General features: G+C 39.2%; 1 protein-coding gene across 1 annotated transcript in view; it reads left to right on the top strand.

Annotated features, from left to right (window-relative positions):
• The first annotated feature begins 432 nt into the window (after positions 1-432).
• drd2b (dopamine receptor D2b) overlaps positions 433-19366 on the top strand; it is a 43324-nt gene continuing 24390 nt past the window's right edge. The window contains exon 1 of the mRNA XM_036580894.1: positions 433-768. The gene's annotated coding sequence lies outside the window, so the exon portion shown is untranslated. The remainder of the gene's footprint in view (positions 769-19366) is intronic.

Raw genomic sequence — 19366 nt, 5'->3', positions numbered from 1 at the left:
CTTTCTCTCTCTTTCTCTTTCCTACTGCCTCTCTTTTTTCTCTGTCTCCCTTCTTTCTTTCTGTCACGCTGTCCCCGTCTCTCGCTCCCTTCTGTTCCACCTGCCCCCTTTTCACTCCACATCTCTCTCTTTCTCTCACTCTCTCGTCTCCTCTCTGTTTACTTTCTTTTCTTAATCTCACCTTCTCTTACTTTCTTTCTGTCTTTCACTTTCCTCTCTTTTCTCTCTCTCTCCATTTCTCTTTCTCTGCCCCTCTCTCTGTTTCTTTCTTTCCCTCTCTCTTCTTCTTCTCTCCTTTCTCCTTTTTATTTTCTGTCTCTCTCTCTCTCTCTCTCTCCCCGTCTTCATCTCCATCTCTCTCTCTCTCTCTCTCTCTCTCTCTCTCTCTCTCTCTCTCTCTCTCTCAGGCCCCGCCCCCTCTCTACCTGCGCGCTCTCTCCACTGTTACTGGTCCTCCTTTCATCGCTTCACTCACAAGTTGGAGTCAGTTGATCCGGAGCCCACAAACTCGCTCGCCTCACAGTTACGAACAGAGCCGAGAAACGGGACATGCTGGTCAGTGGACGCTTTTCTGTCCACTTACGAAGTGCCCTCAGAAGTTATCCCGGTCTCAGAGCTCAGATTCGCGCAGTCGGTGACCGTTATAAACGCCGTATGTGTGGAGAATGGGCAGCTGGAATGTGTGGAGAATAAGGATGTAAACGGCGGGAAAGAAGCCCGGAGACACGGGAGAGACACCAGACAGTCCTCAAATCCTATGGCTTGAAGGTAAGATATCACCAGATACCAAAAACAGCAAAAAGTTACAAAAAATGTATTTGTAACATAAACGCGTTAAGTTAGCGGCTTATTTCAGTTTCCCGTTCCACCTTAAATGGAGCCGCAGTTACATTCTGACGAGCCGAGCACCGGAATGTAACCGCCGCCGCATTTAAGCTGGACCAGAACCATCGACTTACTAGCCAACTTCAGCCACATGCCGTGTGTTGAGTTTCAGCCAGGTTTTTGTCAGAAAACTGCTCGCAAATGAAGTTATAAGAGGCAGTTTTTTACTTTTTCACACCCATTTTCATTTTTTTTCCTTTCGTTCTGAGGAGCATTACAGTGTGGAGTTCTGTGGTAAAGACTTGAGTAGCTCGTTAGCTCTGAGGCTCTTTCAAACTAGCGAGTCCATTGATACTGTTTGTTACATATCATTTAACAGTGTGAGCCTCAAACAGAGCGTGTGCTTTTAAACGGTTCAAGCTGTGCCTAAATGTGAATAATCTGAATGGGATTTTTGCTGAAGAGCCAAAAACCTCATAGACATTCTAACATTAATGTATGTGGTGATATTTTGTGAGCTGTTGCACAAAATCCAGTCACAAAGTAGCAGATGTCAGCTTTTTTCCTCACAGTGAATACAAGAAATCTCGAGATTTTGTCTGTTGGCTGTTTTGTATTTTGATTCCTTTGAGGCAAATCTTTAAGATGTGAAGATTGTGAATTTAAATACTTCTGGTTATGGTTTAGGGAAGTCCTTCTTGCTAGATAATGTGAAAATCTGCTTGAAAAATCTAATCAGTGCCTTTTTTTCTAACACTGAAGACATGTCCCTTCTCTTTCCTATCTTTTCTCCTTCTCTTCTCTCTCTTCCCTCTAATTTGAAAGAGAACTACATTTAGGGGTCAGTGTTAACTGAGTCTGCCAGCCTGAGGCTTCATAAAATTCTTAGAAATACATACTCGGTTGAGGGTAAAGACAGTGGATTATCTTCGACTTATTCAGTGCATAATTGCTAGACATTCGAGGGCCCTCCTGCTGGATTGAAACTGTCTTAAACTGCCTGAAAGGTCATTTCGAATACAAACGTCTCTTCGATGGACTGTGTGTCAGTGCCGTCTAATACATGCACAGACACATAGCATATTTCAGCTTTTAAATGTCAACAATGAAACCGGCGATTAATACAGGCTGACGCGAAGCCTGGGCTTAGATAGCTGCAGCTTTCAAAAAACAGTAGCTATTATTTGACCTTTTCAGTTTCAGACGTGCTTTCTCTCCCTCCAATTTGCTCCGTGACCAATGATTTTCCTCAGATGACAGCAAGTCCATCACCTCTTGATAGGTGCAGCTGGAACAGCAATGATGGCCACATTCCAGCTGCACCCTCCAGCCATGCGTTTCTCACTTCCGTGCCGAATGGTTAGTGATGACAGCAACATTTAGTATTTGTGCCAACCAAAAAAAAAAAGAGAAATCACTCAAGGTTGACATGTGGTGCCATATTAAAGATCACAGTCTGAAACGATTGATGGGATTGCCTCAGTGTGAGGAGACATAGCATGTTGGGTGATAGTTAATTATTGATGAACTACCTGTGAACAATTTTACAGACACTTTTTATTGCTTTCCATTTATTATGATGCATTATGCATGGCGAGAGGGTCTTGTTCATTGTATTTTTGATGTTACATTGTTGTAAAGCTCAATGCTGGCAGACTGCAAGTGTTTTAAGCAGTTTAAAATTGAAGAAACCTGTAGCACTGTATGCCTATAAGACAATGTGTGCATTACCATTCAAACGTTTGGAATCACTGTTTTCAATAATATAAAACCAGTTTTGTTGCAGGTGTGTGTATAAAACGCCTTTTTATGATGCAACTACACCACCACTTCATAACTTTGAAGCTGTAAAAAATGAAGACACTGTAGTTGTGTCCAGAATGATGAGCATAGCAGAATTCATAATGACTGAGAAAGCTGAACAAAATGGAGAATGAAGTTAATTAAATTAAATAGAATTAGCATCCAGAATGCCTCATATTTGAAAAGTGCTGATCAGAATACATAGACAGATATTACTTTAAATGGACAATGCTTCTTCACTTCTTAAGTTGCTTATGTTCATAAAAAAACCTGAAATGTTAAATAAAACATCTTAAAATACTTTCTGGTGTCTAACTTATAGCATATTAGTCTGCACTGTTTGGGCACATGATGATACTGGAATCATATAAGTATTGATGAATAATTGTTAAAAAAAAAGTATTTTACATCCAGATTAGATGGCGTATTTATTGTACTCCAAAGGAGCTGAAATTTTTGGTGGCACTTGTTTTTTTACAGTTAAATATCTGCATTTTATTAATTTTACTGCATTTGTAACCCTCTTTAAATGTTCTCTACATTTCTCTGTGATGCTATCCAAGCAGATTTAGTTCCAGTACGTTTTGGAAATGTTTATGTATCGACATTGGCAGTTATGCACATCAAAATAATGGATATTGGTATTGGCCCAAAGAAATTATTGTAGTATTGTAGTAATTATTGTAATTAAGTTATTACTGAGTAAAATAACAACAACTATGACAAATGATTCCAAACGTGTGCTTTGATTTTACATGATTCAAAGGAATCATGCTGTCTTTCAGTTAGTTCTCTTTTAACATTTAATTCAACACATTTGAACAATGTAAATTCAAAGCACCATTTTGTTCAATGCCGGATGTTCACTCAAATGATTTCTTGCAGAAAACCTTGACCCTCACATATATAAACAGTGGAACATATAAAATAAACATATTGTGTTTTTACACAAGTTTACTAGTGTAAAACAGTCCGTCTCATGAAATCACAAGCTGTTGTCAGAAACTGAAGCTTTTCAGTGTGCAGCAAGCCTTTTAATGTCTGTCTGGATTACATTCATTTCATATGCCCCCTGTTTGCACCCTGTAGCGTAGAACTTGACTGGTACTTCACTCAGCCTCCACAGAGTAGGACTGATTTTGCCTTTTAGCTATGCTGTTATTTTCGCTCCCCGGGCCCACTGCGCGATTCTGTCTTGCAGCTGCTGCAGAAATCGCAGGGGCTTCAGACCATGACTAATTCTGGATTGTAATCATATGCGTAAATAAATACTGTCCTCAAAATATGTATGCTTCAGTGAGTGCTGTGGCTGCTTGAGAATGGTTTAGAAGTCTTCCAGTTTGAGACTTAAGTCAACTTGAGATCCAACTGAGATTTAGGAATGCATAAGTGATTAGAAGGGATTTCAGTGGTCATGTGAGCACAGCATGCTTTGTTAAATTTTGCAAAAATGGTCATGTATGACGTATTGTGAGCTGCTGTTTGCTTGTTAGGATGGTTATTGTGGCTTTATGGACTAGAATTTAATCACGGAACAGAATGAATGTGGTCACAGATAACAGCAATTTGTTTCTGGTGTGCTGGTAATTCACCATGCTGTAATCACTCTTGATAGTGACCTTTCAGGAACACACCTGACATGAAAAAACACAGAGCTCATATGGGAGCTTACTTTTGAAGCCGTTGATTAATGTGCCCAATAAAATACATATGCTAATAGTGCAATACACATCCCTGTACGATTACCCTGTGCAACATTTATCTTGACGTTCCAGCATGTTCCATATTGAGATTCAGTAGTTCTCGCACCACTGACTCTTCATGAATAAAACCTGCTTCTGTCCTTGACCAAACAAGTGAATGCATCATCCTATGTTTCTGTGGCATGGATTTTTATCCATCTGTGCCACTGAAACATTTAGGAAGAACCATTCTGGAACAATAACAGTGTTATTAGTGGGTTATTAGAGAAGCGATACATTGTCTTTGCCAGTATACCAGTGTTGTTGTCACACTGTGGTATTTCAGTTTTAGTGGTTTTTAAAGATACCAAACATTATAACCTGCTTTTCCATAAATTAGTGATGTTCTTGTTGTCAAGCAGTTTGTTTTTTAGTTTGTAAAATTCTCCTTTATTCCCTTTACACATGCTATCCAGTTTAAATGACATCAAAACTTAATAAATAGAAAGTAAAGCCGACCTACCATAAAGAGTTCCTATTTGAAAAGGCAGGTTTATCATTCAAGTTGAGGAACTGCATTAGGTTGCATTAGACAGTTGGCTCTGCTATACATGAGCCTACTAAGAAATGAAGTGCACTGCTAAAAATAGTGGTGTTCGGTACTGATCTTCTAGACAACGATGGATATACCACTTCAAAAGGAAACACCTACAATTGATAAGAGGGACAACTATTTCATCCATTCATGCGAGAGAAAGTATGATGCACGGATGTGCAAAATTATAAAAAAGGACGTGGTGGGTGATGACAGCTTTTGAGAGTTACTCGAGAGCTTTGAGACAAAGCCAGCTGTGGTCATAGCATTTGTGCTTGTTTTAACTTGGGCTCATAATTAGCTGTAAATATAACTATCAAACTTTAGAATGTAGATCTTTCAGCCTTACATATTCCAGTCATTTCATCAATTTTTAGTTTTTTCACACAAACATGAACATGTAGTTGCCAGCCCATTGGTTCTTATGTAGCCTGTGTTTAATATGGCTTCCTGTTTAATACGGATTCCTGGCTCCACCTATAAGTACTAAGTTCTCAGTTCATTACTACAGAATTCAGTTGATGTGTGTGCTCATAAGTGTGTGTACATCAAGAACTTTACAATGGCTTCCAAGTTAGCTTGTCCAATCAGAATTCAGTACTGTCTGTTTGAGAATTGTTATTCTGATGGATTGTATCCTTTATTTTGCCAGTTAATGATTAATCACTGGCTAATGACGGTCATTTACTAATGAAAGAATTTGCCAAAGAATTTGCATCCCTGAAATATCACCTGACACTGTCATATGCTGAATTTTATCAGTACTGTCCAGCACTAATCCCTTCCCATCTGTGCCATGGAGACACTCAGGAAGAACCATAGTGAAACAACAGCAGGGTTCAGAGAGATCAGCATATGACCAGAGGGTAAGAGAAAAAATCCAACACAGCACTGAGCAGGAAGTCGCCAGGGCCACTACATCATGCCGCCAGCTATCTTCTGCCCCGTCCAGTGTTTCTGTGCCAGGGGAGGTCCAGCTAGATATTGTGGCTCCAGATGGTTTGTGCACCACGCCACTTACACGAGAAGCAGGCAGGCAAAGGGGGCGGGGCAGAGACATCACTGGTTGTTAGGAGACCGCTGTGGCACAGAGCCCTAATGAGCTCATCGGAGGCTTGTTACAGTGCTCCTCTGCTGCTGCTCTCCAAGAAGCAGCCAGTCCACACTTTCCCTAATGGCTGGGCGAGAGTGAGAGATTGCTGGAACAGACAGAACTAGAACGCTGGATAATGCGGTGGATGACACACCCACTGCTGTGCTGCCCCGGCCCAGCTCACGCAAGGTTAGCTTGGCAGTGTTCATCATGTTAAAGTGCCCTTCTTCCATGGAAGCCTTGAACACATTAGAGTGAACCAACAGAGAATATTAATGGAAAATCTATAACTAGTCCCGTCTCACGTGACTGCTTTTTTTAGAGCACTGTATACCACAACAACATTACTTAAGCTTTAACACCTTTATACAGTAAATATTTAAGACACTAGGCATTTCTCTTTTAGAAAACTAAAAAAAAAGATATTAAACAGTATAATTCACGATGTAAAATAATGTATAATGTGAAATTTCATCTTTCATATCTATATTATATTATACAAAATTAACACCAGCCTTCTCTGACACATTCTCTGATTATTTCCAAGACAGATTTCAGAGGTGCTTCTTCTGACGTCTTGAATACATCGCTGATTATTTTTGACGTCTGTCAGATTGAAGCTCTATAAGTAGAGCCATCAACCCTGACTGTGAGCCGTGTTGAAGTGTGCACTTTGTCTGGCACCTCATTAAAAGCTGTGAAAAAGTACCAGATGAGTGAATGGGTAAAGTAAGCTCTCAGTCTGTCCCATGTTCTTAAAACATTGCATCAGTAAGCATCCCAAACACTGTTTTCAAGTGAAAATACCACAGCCCTCGAAAGTTCACGTCGCGCTTAAAACAATGTAATTGGTCAACAATAAGGACGCAGATCTGAGGACACCGGAAAAAAGTCTTTGTTTGAACTGATTTACCTTCTTGTGGCATTTTCAGTCCTGGATGGTCAGCTTTCTGAAACATGAGAGCTGATGAAAGGAGTGAAATGGGCAGGGACATTGGAAGTCCTGCAAGATTGCACCACAATGTTGAAGAATTTCTCTTTGTCCGAAAAGGCTTCTTTGATTGTGATTCTTATGGTGGAAAAAAAATAGAGTCAGAAGAAAGCAACACTGTTCTGCACTGTGCCAGGTCTTCCCTCTTACCCTTTTGGTATTTTGGACTGTCATTGCCATGGAAACCACATTGTCCATCGCTGGTAAAACTGATGAAGTTTTTGGTGACAGTATCAAACTGAGAATGGCTCTAAAGAAATCTAGACATTATGTTCTCTTTTTCCGAATGCTGGAAATACTGGATGAGCAAAGAGAGAGATTAGTAGATGAGATTAGTAGAGTGATATTCAAAAGCTTACAGGGTCTTTTTGTTGTGGCAGTTCTAGTTTGTTATGCAACTGGAGTAGGGATGCAAATTGTATGCGATGATCAGCTGTCGGTGGTCAGTTGTCAACTGGCAAGCCTAAATCCAATGATGTGACCCATCAGAATATCAATTATAAAACATACGTCCCAGTTCTGAAATCTGATTGGCTGAGCCATGTTTGAAACCTTTGGAAAATGCTTGATATATATACATTTATGAGCACAAACATCAACTGAATTCTGTATTAATGCAACAATATATTAAGTGTTTCTTGTATGGACTGTGGAGTGTAGTACTGACGAGTGAGGCCAGGCATATAAAGTTAACAACCAGAAACCATATTAAACATACATCTCCTGGTTTTATTTAATTTGAGGGGCTGTCAACTCTAATATGTTCATGGTTATATGAGCAAATGCCAAAAAGTTGATGAAATGACAGAAACATACTGTATAATGGTGAGCTGCTGAAAGTTCTATATTCTCAAATTCTAAATTTACCACTCATTACCAGCCCAGGTTAAAATAAACATAAATGCCATGATTAACTAGCTAGCTTTGGCTCAGTGTACGTTAGTAGATCTCATCCACCACATCCTTCTCTATAGTTTTGCACATCCATCTGTGATTCCTCACGGTGCTGTGTGTCACACTTTCTCTCTGAGGACATGGACACAACAGTTGTCTGTCTTTGGTACATCATGTTCTTTTTTACTACCTTTTTAATTCCTTTTTGTAGTGTTTTTATATTGCTGTTTTCGGAAGATAACCTTGTATCTCCAAAATGGTGACTTTACAGGAAAAGGAAAAAACCTATGTAACTTTTAATGTCAGTCAAAGGAACTACATTTTTTCCAAGTCATTTTGGGATGTTTTTTATGGTCCATTCATCCTGAAATTTACACACAATGTAAAGAACAACAAGTATTTTCATATTATGTCGACAAAAATGGAGATACAAGGTTTTCTTCTGACCACAGCGATATGTTTAATCATAGCCATGTATAATACTATTTTTTTTATGTAATTAACCCCTTAAAAGGAACCCCTTTTATTCCACGCTTCTACAACCAAAGAATAACTCAGCTAGTTTGCACTGAAGTTCCTGTAGTTACTGAATCGTAATCGTTAGTATGTAATAAGCCTGAGATTTTAAGGGTTAAGCACAGTTTTATAATGCATCATCAAAATCACACTGGCTGCTCTAAACAATGACCTCAGAATTATTTTAAGATACCACAGATATCGGTGTCTTATGCTTTTTTACTGCTTGCCTCCTTGTGCCATCTTCTTTCACGTGTTGTTGATTAAAATGGTCCTATATTTACACATAGCACCCTGCACACAGTGTAAAGTGCCAAATACAAGACTATAAACTTCAGAAGAAGGAACACAACAAAACTGAGACATGAATAAATATTTATTAACGATGACAGAAGACATTCTGTTGTCACAAACTGCCCTGCTTCAGTTGAAATAACAACCGTGCGTGAATGTCAGAGAGAGGAATTGAGTTGGAGAGAAGAGATTAGACATTTGAAGGCTTGGCAGGACAACAGAAAATTGTGCTTGTGGACAGCACATAAAGCCGCTAAAACGAGGGCTGACTACTGAGGTGTGAATCAGTGGATTTGAATCAAATTGCCTGATCCAAAGCACCTTACATAAATATTTGATTAGGCACCTGCTGAAATGTAAAGCGAGTAACTAGGATTGGACTGAGTGTTAGAGTACAGAATGTATAGTCACTTTAGGCGCCTTAGTGAAGTCACCTTTTCCCCTTAACACAAAGATGTGAACACTTCAGTGTTATGATCAGTGTTATGATCAGCGTTATGGGTAGCTGGGAATTCAACCCCAGTGGAAGCGCTTCCCACTGCACTGCTAAAAATGCTTTCACAATGGCCATGAGTCCCCATAGGTTATGGTGGATACATCCTGAAATGCTGCACTTAAATTAGGTTTGATTATTTCTCATTCATAGCTCACAGAAACAAGCAGAGAAATTCTGTCAGAAGTGCAGATTCTAAAGTTTCAATTAAAACCACAGTTGTGTTTGTAAGTAGAAGACAAGATATCTTATGAATTTGATGAAATCTTATTTATGTGTGTACAGTCTTGTTCATAATTTCTCCCAAACTGTGTTTAAATTAGAGCGTAAAACCGAACATGTGTAAGTGTAAATCATTATGTAAGGCTCACTCTTATAGAAGCAGCTACACTTCACTAGACCTGTGATTATTAAAGCTTTGTCCTGCCTCCCTTAGTTACTGTTTCTATGCTAATCCAGTGACGTTATCAAGGAGGAGAATGGGAATAGGAAAGCTCATAACACTCAACATGTTGTCTGTTTATGGGAAAAGTCCTGCCTTTTAGTAAAATCAGTCAGTCTGCTTACTTACTAAGTTGTAAATGGGAAAAGCTCACCCTCATTGTGGAGATTTGTGCATGTGCAGTAGCCAGAACAAGCTGAAAAACTACTTATGCACGTTATTATTAAACTATATGTGATTTTTTGTCAGATTTTAACAGTGATTTGAGATATGCTTTTGAAACTGTTATTTGGCTTTTAGATTTGAAATTATAGGTTTCTACCCATTCAAAGAAATAGGAGCCTAGTCTTGTATGAGTAAAAAAAAACACCCAGGCATGATGCCAAGAAGGCTGTAGAGTAAACAGACTTTCTTTTAAGGACTTCGGCTAAACTTTCAACTCAAGCCATCTAGTAGCGTCTACAGCATTTGTACTAACAGACTAAAGTTAAGCAGCATAAGGGAACATTTAGAAGTACACAGAAAAGTACATTTGAAAACTTTTTTCCAAAATAAATTGGATTTACATCATATCTGAAAATGGAGATAATATGAAATTAGGGCAGTTTAAAGCAAAAGGGATTCTGGAAACCATGTTAACATGAATCAAAACAGAAATGTTTCAGTCACTAGACATTAAATCAGCAGCCGGATGAAGAGAAGACTTGTGTAAAAGAGCCTGCCCCTTCAGATGAGCTATTGCTAAAGCTAACACTCAAGCTAATCGGTGCAGTATTATATGCTATATGAGGAGGACTCGCCATTTGTACACAAGGTTTTTTAGCCAACCTTAGCTGCAGTGCAGAGGATTACACGCAAGTGAGCGCATTAATAGTTTACTCATTGTTTTAAAAACAAACATGAGCACTACAATCCTGATTAATAGGACTAATTTATCAAGCTTACAGTCAGTAGCTAATCATCATTATATACATTATAATATTAAATTGTAGCTTAGAACCTTTTCTAGCTTTGACACTGAGTTGTGAGTGTGGTCTTCTGCATGTATCTGAAATCCTCTCTTAGCCTGATAATTTAGACAGATTTACTGCCACCACCATTCTCACAGCAGGTTTGTTATTTTTACTTTACTTGATGGAGAAGGCAGAGTTTAGAGATGTTGCTAAGCAGTGATTGAGTTTTGTCAATCATTATTTTGCAAAACTACGTTCCATGTCTTGGTATTCCCTCTGCAGTCAGATCAAGCCTTCTTTTTCCTATTGAACACTACTAACCAAACCAGCACTCTAATGAACCACAGAAGGCATGCTGGGATTGGAGTCTCACCGTTGTTCACACAGTCCAGTGACAGTCAGTGTCAATAGAGCATGCTGTGAGCATACATTTGCATACACAATCTACGCTGCAATTACAACATTGCTTGAAATGATTGCAATCATCATTTATGACACAATGGGGCTGATCTAAATACATAATGGGGCGGATCTAAGTATGACTTTTTTAAACCTGGAAATTCTGCTAGATTTTCCGTTATTATTTAGAATGTGTCTTCAAACCATTCCATTCTACCATTGCAGCCCTCTTGTTCAAATAAAGCTTTTAAAAGTTCCATTGATGACTCTCTTGATAAAACCAACATTATTTTAAGCTATTGTCACCAGCAATATCAATAATATCAGTAGTGGTAGTGATGAAGGACATCTTCAGCAGACAGTACTAATGGGAAAACTGTGGATACTTCAACGTGAGGCAAACTAACAAAAGCAAATTAACAAAAGCAACAGCAAAGTAAAAAAGCAAACGAAAGTGAAAAGTGAAAAAGAGTTTGAGAGGCTACGATTGTGGAGGAATTACAACATGCAGCCACTGTTGCTCTCACTGTGTTCATCCTATTTTCATGTTCACCATCCGTTCATGTGATTTTATGATGAAGCTGTAACAAAATAAGCAAGTAAGACAACTGTGATTAATCACAATTAACTACACCAACTAATGAGATTAATCATGATTAATTATTTTAATCATTTGACAGCCCTGGATTATTTTTTAAATAATAAAGTAAGTGTTTTCAACACTCGAGTGGCTGTCAAGGTTTCTGAAATGTGTTCCTTTAGAGGAACAGGGTGACTAAATTTTGTGACAGGTTTAAAAAGTGTTATAGAAAAGTGTTCAAAATGTGAACATGTACATTTACAGTGTACTCTACATATCTCAGTACCATATATTTACAAATACCATGAGAATTGACAGTAAAGCATCAGCACAAAAGCGCTTGTATCAGAATCATTCTGTGGTGCCACTTTCTCTTATCAGCAGTTTAAAATGCATTAGGGGCATATGAGGGTGTTTAGGTGACAAGTGCTCTGAAATTCAATCTAGCATTGAGGTGCTTAGTAACTAAAAGCCGTTTCCCCAAGGTCAGCGGGGCCAAAGAGGATTTCCAGAGAAAGCCATCTCCGAGAACATGTGACAATGTTTCAAAACGGCGGCGAAACATCATTTTCTGAATAAGAGCTTTTTAGCTGAATAGAAGTCAATGCTGTGATTTTGTATTCATGCAGGCCCAGCCCACTTTCAGATGTGAGTCACAATGGTGCATGTTAAAATGATTCGACTGAGCTATGTATGGCAGGCTACATCTTGTGGATGTTTGAAGTTTCTCCAAGCTAATTTGATCTTTTTCTTTCATGGTATGAAAAATGTAGACTGTGCAATTTTTTCTCTCAGATGTGAAAAAAATTTCCTGCAGGAAAAAAGAGCCACTTTAGTGCCGAGTTTTCTCAAGCGTTCCACCTGAGCTTCAAATGTCAGCTTGTTTGAAAAGGCTGTGTTTATGACCCATTGGACTTGTAAAGTTATGTCTAGCGGTGGAGTGACTTATGAATGCTCTTTTAAAGAATTTCATATCCTTTTTTTGGAGCAGAAATTTTGAAGGTTGCCCTTGCCTATTATAGCAGTGTGCAAACATTGTGTATATGTGAGTTTGTGTGTGTTTTCCCAGCCATGTGTCCAAGGGAACTGACAGCACAGACAGCTGAAGAAATACGAGCACTCTAATCTCCCCAAGGCTTGTCATTCACTTTTGGAATAGGAGTTGACAATACGTTTAAAGGGGTGTACTCTATCAACCTGCTCGGAGCGATGCCTCCCTTCTTCTTTCATCCGGCAGGGTTTAGCACCTCTGGAATTACCCTTTTCAGAGCCTTCTAGTCCGTTTATGCAGAACGCCATAATTTGACACACCTGTTTCCTCAGAACGGCTTAAATATCGAAGGGACTGGAAACTTAATCCACAGGGGATAAACAGTGGAGATAGAGGATGTGTGCTGGCAGACGTAACACGCTGCTGTCTATAAAGACTTTGCAGATAAGAGTCTATCATAAAATAAGACACATAATTAAAAATTGATTCAGAATTAGGATAATGATAATTAAAATGCTATGTTAACTTTTCATTCAGTTCACTTCTGATTGGCCATATCTGGCAATTTGAGGAAACTTTGAGCAAGATCTAGGCTCACTGCCTGATCAAATCAGATTTAATACCAATAAGGAGCGTTCAGAAATGGAAAAGAGAGACCTTTAAAATGTACTTTATGATTATGTATATATTTTTTAAACCATTTCTGTAGCTAGTGTTGGAAAAACTTCATTAACAATTTCAACATCCACACATGGGTGACTTTCTCTCACTCTGAATGAGGTCTAGTGCACATTATGGCCTATGTAAGCCATTATTTTTATCCCATCATTGTGTCAGTTGTGCAGTGAGTGTAAGGCAGGCAAATGAGAAAAAGTGCTCATCGTTGTCATAGAAAAGAAATGTTATCTTGCTGTTGATACAACTGGTACCTTACATAGATCAAGAGGGAGCCTGCAATCCAATTTCAATCTCAGTACAGGACTCAAACCTCACGGCTGGCTTTTCCTCTGCAATGCAGAAGCTTTCGAGCCACTCAGGTGGGGCTCTTGTTTATAGTTGCTGTTTGGGGATTGATATTGATCTAGAATGTCACGCTATGTGACTCAACAGAGCAGCTTGGGAAAAAGCCCCTTCTTCTGTGGGCCACAAAACATTCTAGAAATTACATCCCTGTGAAACTCTCCTCTTCCCGCTAAATCAAGCACTCACTGGTGTAAATAAACTTGAATCCGAAGCCTTAGTGTCCCCGAGCCACTGAAAGAATCCTTGACCCTTTGAAACCTCATGAAAAGTAAAAATACTGGTGCTGCACAAATACTGATGCCGTATTTGTTTCGGTGCCGATACCAGCGCTTAAGTACAGTATTGGCAATAGAGAGTACCACTGAAGCAAGTTAGTAAAAGTTATTAAATGACAAACATATTTTGAAGTGTCCTGAGTCCGGGTTAATCCGTCAGTCGACTTGTGTAGTTCTGATTCATGTTGGTGGAGAGTTATATGTCTGACACATTTCTGTGCTGTAGCTCTGACTGTTGCCATATTGCAGATATCAGACAAATGTATGGTGTATTTTGTTGAATATTGAAGTTATACAGTCTGAGCTTCTGTTTCATCTTCATCTTTTCAGAACTGTCAAGCGTCTGACAAAGGTCGTCAATTATCATCCATTACTTTCATCTTTGTGCAAGAGCATGCATTGGCTATTGGAGATCATCGATGGCAAAGACAAGGCCGTTCAACTGAACTGTAGAGCATAATATTCATTCACCTTCTAAAGCTCCAGTGAACAGGCTTGTTTTTTTCATTGATGATCCCCGATAGCCATCAACTTGATCAATAATTGCCCACCCTACCCTCTAACATTTCTCCTCAGACTAAGAGCACTCTGTGCGTCTGCTGCTGTAGCCAAGAGCAAGGCATATTTTACAGGCATAATTCGCCTCCCTTCACAGTTCAGCCTGAGGGAGACATCTGGCCATTAAAACTGAGGAAAACATCCTACATGTGTACTTTAGTGTGGTCAGACATACAGGACTGAAAGGCACATGGCCTTTTTGCTCATCACTGTGAAAAATTACCTTTGACATGGACAGGCACAGTTGAGGCTTGGTAGACACATGCCAAGCATAATCTGTAAGGTTCTCTTCTCTTCTCTTCTCTTCTCTTCTCTTCTCTTCTCTTCTCTTCTCTTCTCTTCTCTTCTCCTCTGTTCACTGCTCTTCTCATTTTATTTCTCTTCTCATTTTATCTTATTTCTTCTGTTCTGTTCTCTTCTCTTCTTATTTTATTTCTCTTCTCTTCATTTCTCTTCTCTTCTCATTCTATTTTTCTACTGTTCTCTTCTTTTCTCATCTCTTCTCATTCTATTTCTCTTCTCCTCACTCCACTTCTCATTTTATTTCTCTTCTCATATCTCTTCTCTCCTTTTCTCTTTTCTTTTCTTCTCTTCTCATTCTATTTCTCTTCTCTTCTCTTATCATTCTATTTTGCTCTTCTCTTCTCATTTTATTTCTCTTCTCTTCTCATTTTTTTCTTTTCTTTTCTTCTCTTCTCTTGTCTTTTGTATTTCTCCCATTTTTCATGTCTTTTCTCTTCTCTCCTTTTCATGTTCTCTTCTGTTCTCCTTTTTCTTCTCTTCACTTTTCTGCTCTTCTCTGTCTCTTCTCCTCTTCTCTTCTTTTTTCTGCCCCTCTCCTTTTTGTCTTTTCTCCTCTTCTTTTTCTTTTCTTCTTTTTTCTACTCTTATCTCCTATTTATGTCTCTTCCCTCCTTTTTATAACTCTTCTCTTCTAATTTATTTTCTTTTCATATTCTTACTGTTCTCATCTTTGCTTTTATTTTCTCTGCCCTTCTTTCTGCACTATTCCCTCTTCTCTTCTTCATCTTTTCCGTCCTCTTTTTTTTTTCCTCTCACAGGCAGCCCTGCTCACAAATGAGATGAGACAGAGCAGGGGCGTAAGCCAGGCAGAGCTAGCGCTCTGCTAGCCCCAGGCACAACTGGCAGATTTGACCGTATTGGCAGGGAGAGAGAAAGAGAAGAGAGAGGCAGTAGGCGAGAGTGAGAGGTTCCCTCAGTTAACTGCTACTTTGTGATGCAACCACAAGCCCAGGACAAGCCCCTGAGCCACCTGGGGGCTGCAGGGGATGCGCATTATCTGGTTTGGACGCAGGTTACCTGCCCTCAAGTCCCAGTTGGACTGCTCTCCTTACTAATTGAGACACAGAGTACACACTGCACAAAGTATGGCACATAAATACAGGCTGATGGTATCCCATCTTTACACTTACTTTTTTTTTCTACCAGCTAACTCAACATGATTAATTACTATGGTCCTGCTGCAAAGGAGATGGTATCTGACCACATCAGCAGGTCAGATGTGTGTGCGCAGTATTTTGAGCACACCACAGTTCACGTGAGCCTCAAATCGTTATGAATATATGAAAAAGGTTGTTCTGTCAAAGCACATCACATCTTGTACTCTTTTTGCAGCAGACCTGATCATACTCCAAGATAATCGTTTGTTTATCAACTGAAAGCTTTCAAGTTTTGAATTATACGGCAGCATGAAATGTTTGATTTTGCTGAAGTGCGTCTGTACTTTGATTGTGTCACATTTGTGCTCACGCCATTGTTCCTGTCTGACTGTTCTACCCTTATACTTTGATTTGAAGGTTAGCAGCAAGGAATACAGACAATCGTAACTTTTTGCAAGTTCAAAAAGCAGCCGTCTTGTGTTCTTCTGAAACAAAAATAGTCTGGCTTGTTTACCTGCCCTTGCTGATGCTCTTGCAGGCCCATTGTCATTTCTTGGCACTGCTGCTGTAGTGCTTCTGCTGTGCCCAGCCACACTTGTGGAAGACCCTCGCAGCTCGATGAAAGTTTCACCAGCAGGGACATAATAAGGACGTGGCTGTCTTGCACTGCCATGCGGCGGCCCGGCCAGTGTCGTCTCTGTGACTCAGGGCAGTGGTGCTTTAGGAGGCTCCAGTGTCATCTCCACAAACCCAGTCTGAGAAGCTGTCATCGAGACTCCCTTTCCACCACATCATGCACCTAAGAATTAAGCATGCTGCTGCCCTCACGGTACCTCAGATTAGATCAGCGGCAAAGGCGAACCGACGTGTTCTTTGCTGAGGTCGCTCTTTCATGCTGATCCGAGGTCTGTTTCTATTACTGAGTTCTAACCTTTGACCATTATAAAGGAAGAGACACAGCAGGTCTCAGATCAGCATGAAAGGGCAAATTTACAGCATGCTTTAAGCATTCTTTAACATATAAACTGAAGAAAGGTCACTGCTTTATTATACAAATCTGTCCTTTCAGCAGCTGGACTTGGGACAAAACCAAGAATAAAAGGATGTCTTGTGTAATCACAAACGTAGGCACAGTTATGGTGTCCTAAAGCATATTTAGCTTTAAGTTCCGTTTAAGGTGTTGCCCAAATGTCAACATGACAAACTGACAATCTGCTGAAGCTCAAAACATTCGGTTATCTTGCCATTATGAAAAATCTATCAAAACAAACAAAATCTATAGATTGTAAAACCTTTGAAAATAGCTTTAGGGTATTTCAACAACATCAACAAAAGCAGTGAAAATACCTGTGAACACAAGGGTCGCTAAATTCTAACTTTAGTTATAAACTATGTATCAACTATGTGTAAAATAAAAAACTGCTGTTGGAACAAAAGCTCGTATCTCCATTTGTGTCGTTTTTCTGTTTTTGACATTGTTTGAAAATGCCTGCTGCCTTTTACATTGTGTGTAAATTCCGTGATGAATGGACCGAAACAAACAAACGGCCCAAAATGAAAAAATTCTGGTTGTTCTGACCAGATTATTAAATTCAAAAACATTTGAAAGAAATAATGTGTGCAGAGGTCCTTTTGGAGTATGTTGCCTTGAGGCAACATTGTGTGACAATGAGAAGAAATGATATAGAGCTGTGTTCCCTGAAGTGATAAGACTTGGCTTGTAACTGGCTAAATGCATTCCACTGTCGCACAATGTTGCTTCTAGGCAACAAACATATTTCTGCAAATTCTCAAAAAAAATTGATACTGAATGTTGAAAAAGAGGTTTAAATGTGCCAACTAAGAGATAATATGACTAAGTACATGCTTTACACTGACTTACACAAACTCTTCCCTTTATGGTTAACCCTATTGCTGTTTTAAAATATGTATAATGTTATTGAAAAGTGAGGAAAATGAGTTTGTTGCCCTGAAGCAACATCATGCAATAGAGGGTGAAAAGTGGAGTATCTTTTTTCATTCTCCTGTAAAGTTAAAGATACCAGAACACAGAATGGGTTTACAGCAAAGACAATATGTGTGATATGAGGTTATAGGTTTTATATATATATACATCGATCAGGCATATTATGCCTGATATCTCCTTGTTTCTACGCTCATTGTCCATTTTATCAGCTCCACTTACTATATAGGTGCACTTTGTAGTTCTACAATTACAGACTGTAGTCCATCTGTTTCTCTGCATACTTTGTTAGCCGCCCTTTACCCTGTTCTTCAGTGGTCAGGACCCCCATGGACCCTCAAAGAGCAGGTACTATTTGGGTGGTGGATCATTCTCAGCACTGCAGTAACACTGACGTGGTGGTGGTGTGTTAGTGTGTGTTGTGCTGCTACGAATGGATCAGACACAGCAGTGTTAAGGGTATTTAGGGTTAACCATAAAGGGTCCACTGAAGAACAGGGTAAAAGGGGGCTAACAAAGTATGCAGAGAAACAGATGGACCACAGTCTGTAATTGTAGAACTACAAAGTGCACCTGTGTACTAAGTGGAGCTGATAAAATGGAAAATGAGCGTAGAAACAAGGAGGTGGTCATAATGTTATGCCTGATCTATATATATATATATATATATATATATATATATATATATATATATATATATATACACACACACACATCGCTGCTGTCCCACCAGAATGAGTAAACCCATTTTGTGTTCTTCATCTTATAAACAAAATGCTGAAACAAGTCAACATGACAATTCAAGTAAATTTGCTGGTTTCTTTGTCAGAGAAATTAGATCATTTTCGCTAAGTCACAGCCTTTTAGAGATTTTACAATTAAATCCTCTCTTTTATTAATATCAGAAACAGAACCAGTCATGTTCTCTAGGTTAATATTGGAATGAGATGGCCTCCTCTGATATACGACACTCTAAATTGTGTATGAAATTGTTTCCTTTGAGACAGAATTGATTAATGTGATGGCTGTATAATTTGCAGTACTGCTCTACCATTCTGAAGAATTTAGATACAACACTCCTGGCTCTAATATTCAGATGCTTCTAAAGGACCAGGATTGGGCACCCCTGCCTTAGTACACATTGATATGAAAATAAACATGTATATGAAAATAAACATGTAACTGATTTATCAAAATAAACTGTTGTGCCTGATATCTGGCTGTCTGGCTGTCTGGGACCTCTAGGGTGTCTAGAGGTGTAGCTGTGCCAAAGTCACGTCTGCTTGCGGCTTTGGTTTTTAAAAATGAAACTACGAACCATACAACTTGGGTGGAAGGGAAAATCAAAGCAGATTAAGATGGATGGATAGGCTGGTTTGTTGAGGGTGGGAGGTCAACAGAGAATACCTTTAAGTAGGAGGAAACATACCTTCATTAAGTCTAATCAAAGTGTCAAGCTCCATTGATTTATGCAGAATGTTGGTCAGTAATTGTTACCTAGCTCATGTTGAAATCCGTTCACTCCTCCCCCAGAAAGAGCCTAATTCCTCTCTGCCAATATGCCTGATTTCTCCAGGGAGGAAGTACAGAGTTCTA

This window comes from Colossoma macropomum, unplaced genomic scaffold (genome assembly GCF_904425465.1).
Source record: "Colossoma macropomum unplaced genomic scaffold, Colossoma_macropomum, whole genome shotgun sequence".
Classification (NCBI taxonomy): Eukaryota; Metazoa; Chordata; class Actinopteri; order Characiformes; family Serrasalmidae; genus Colossoma; species Colossoma macropomum.
This window is presented reverse-complemented; position numbering and strand designations above follow the sequence as displayed.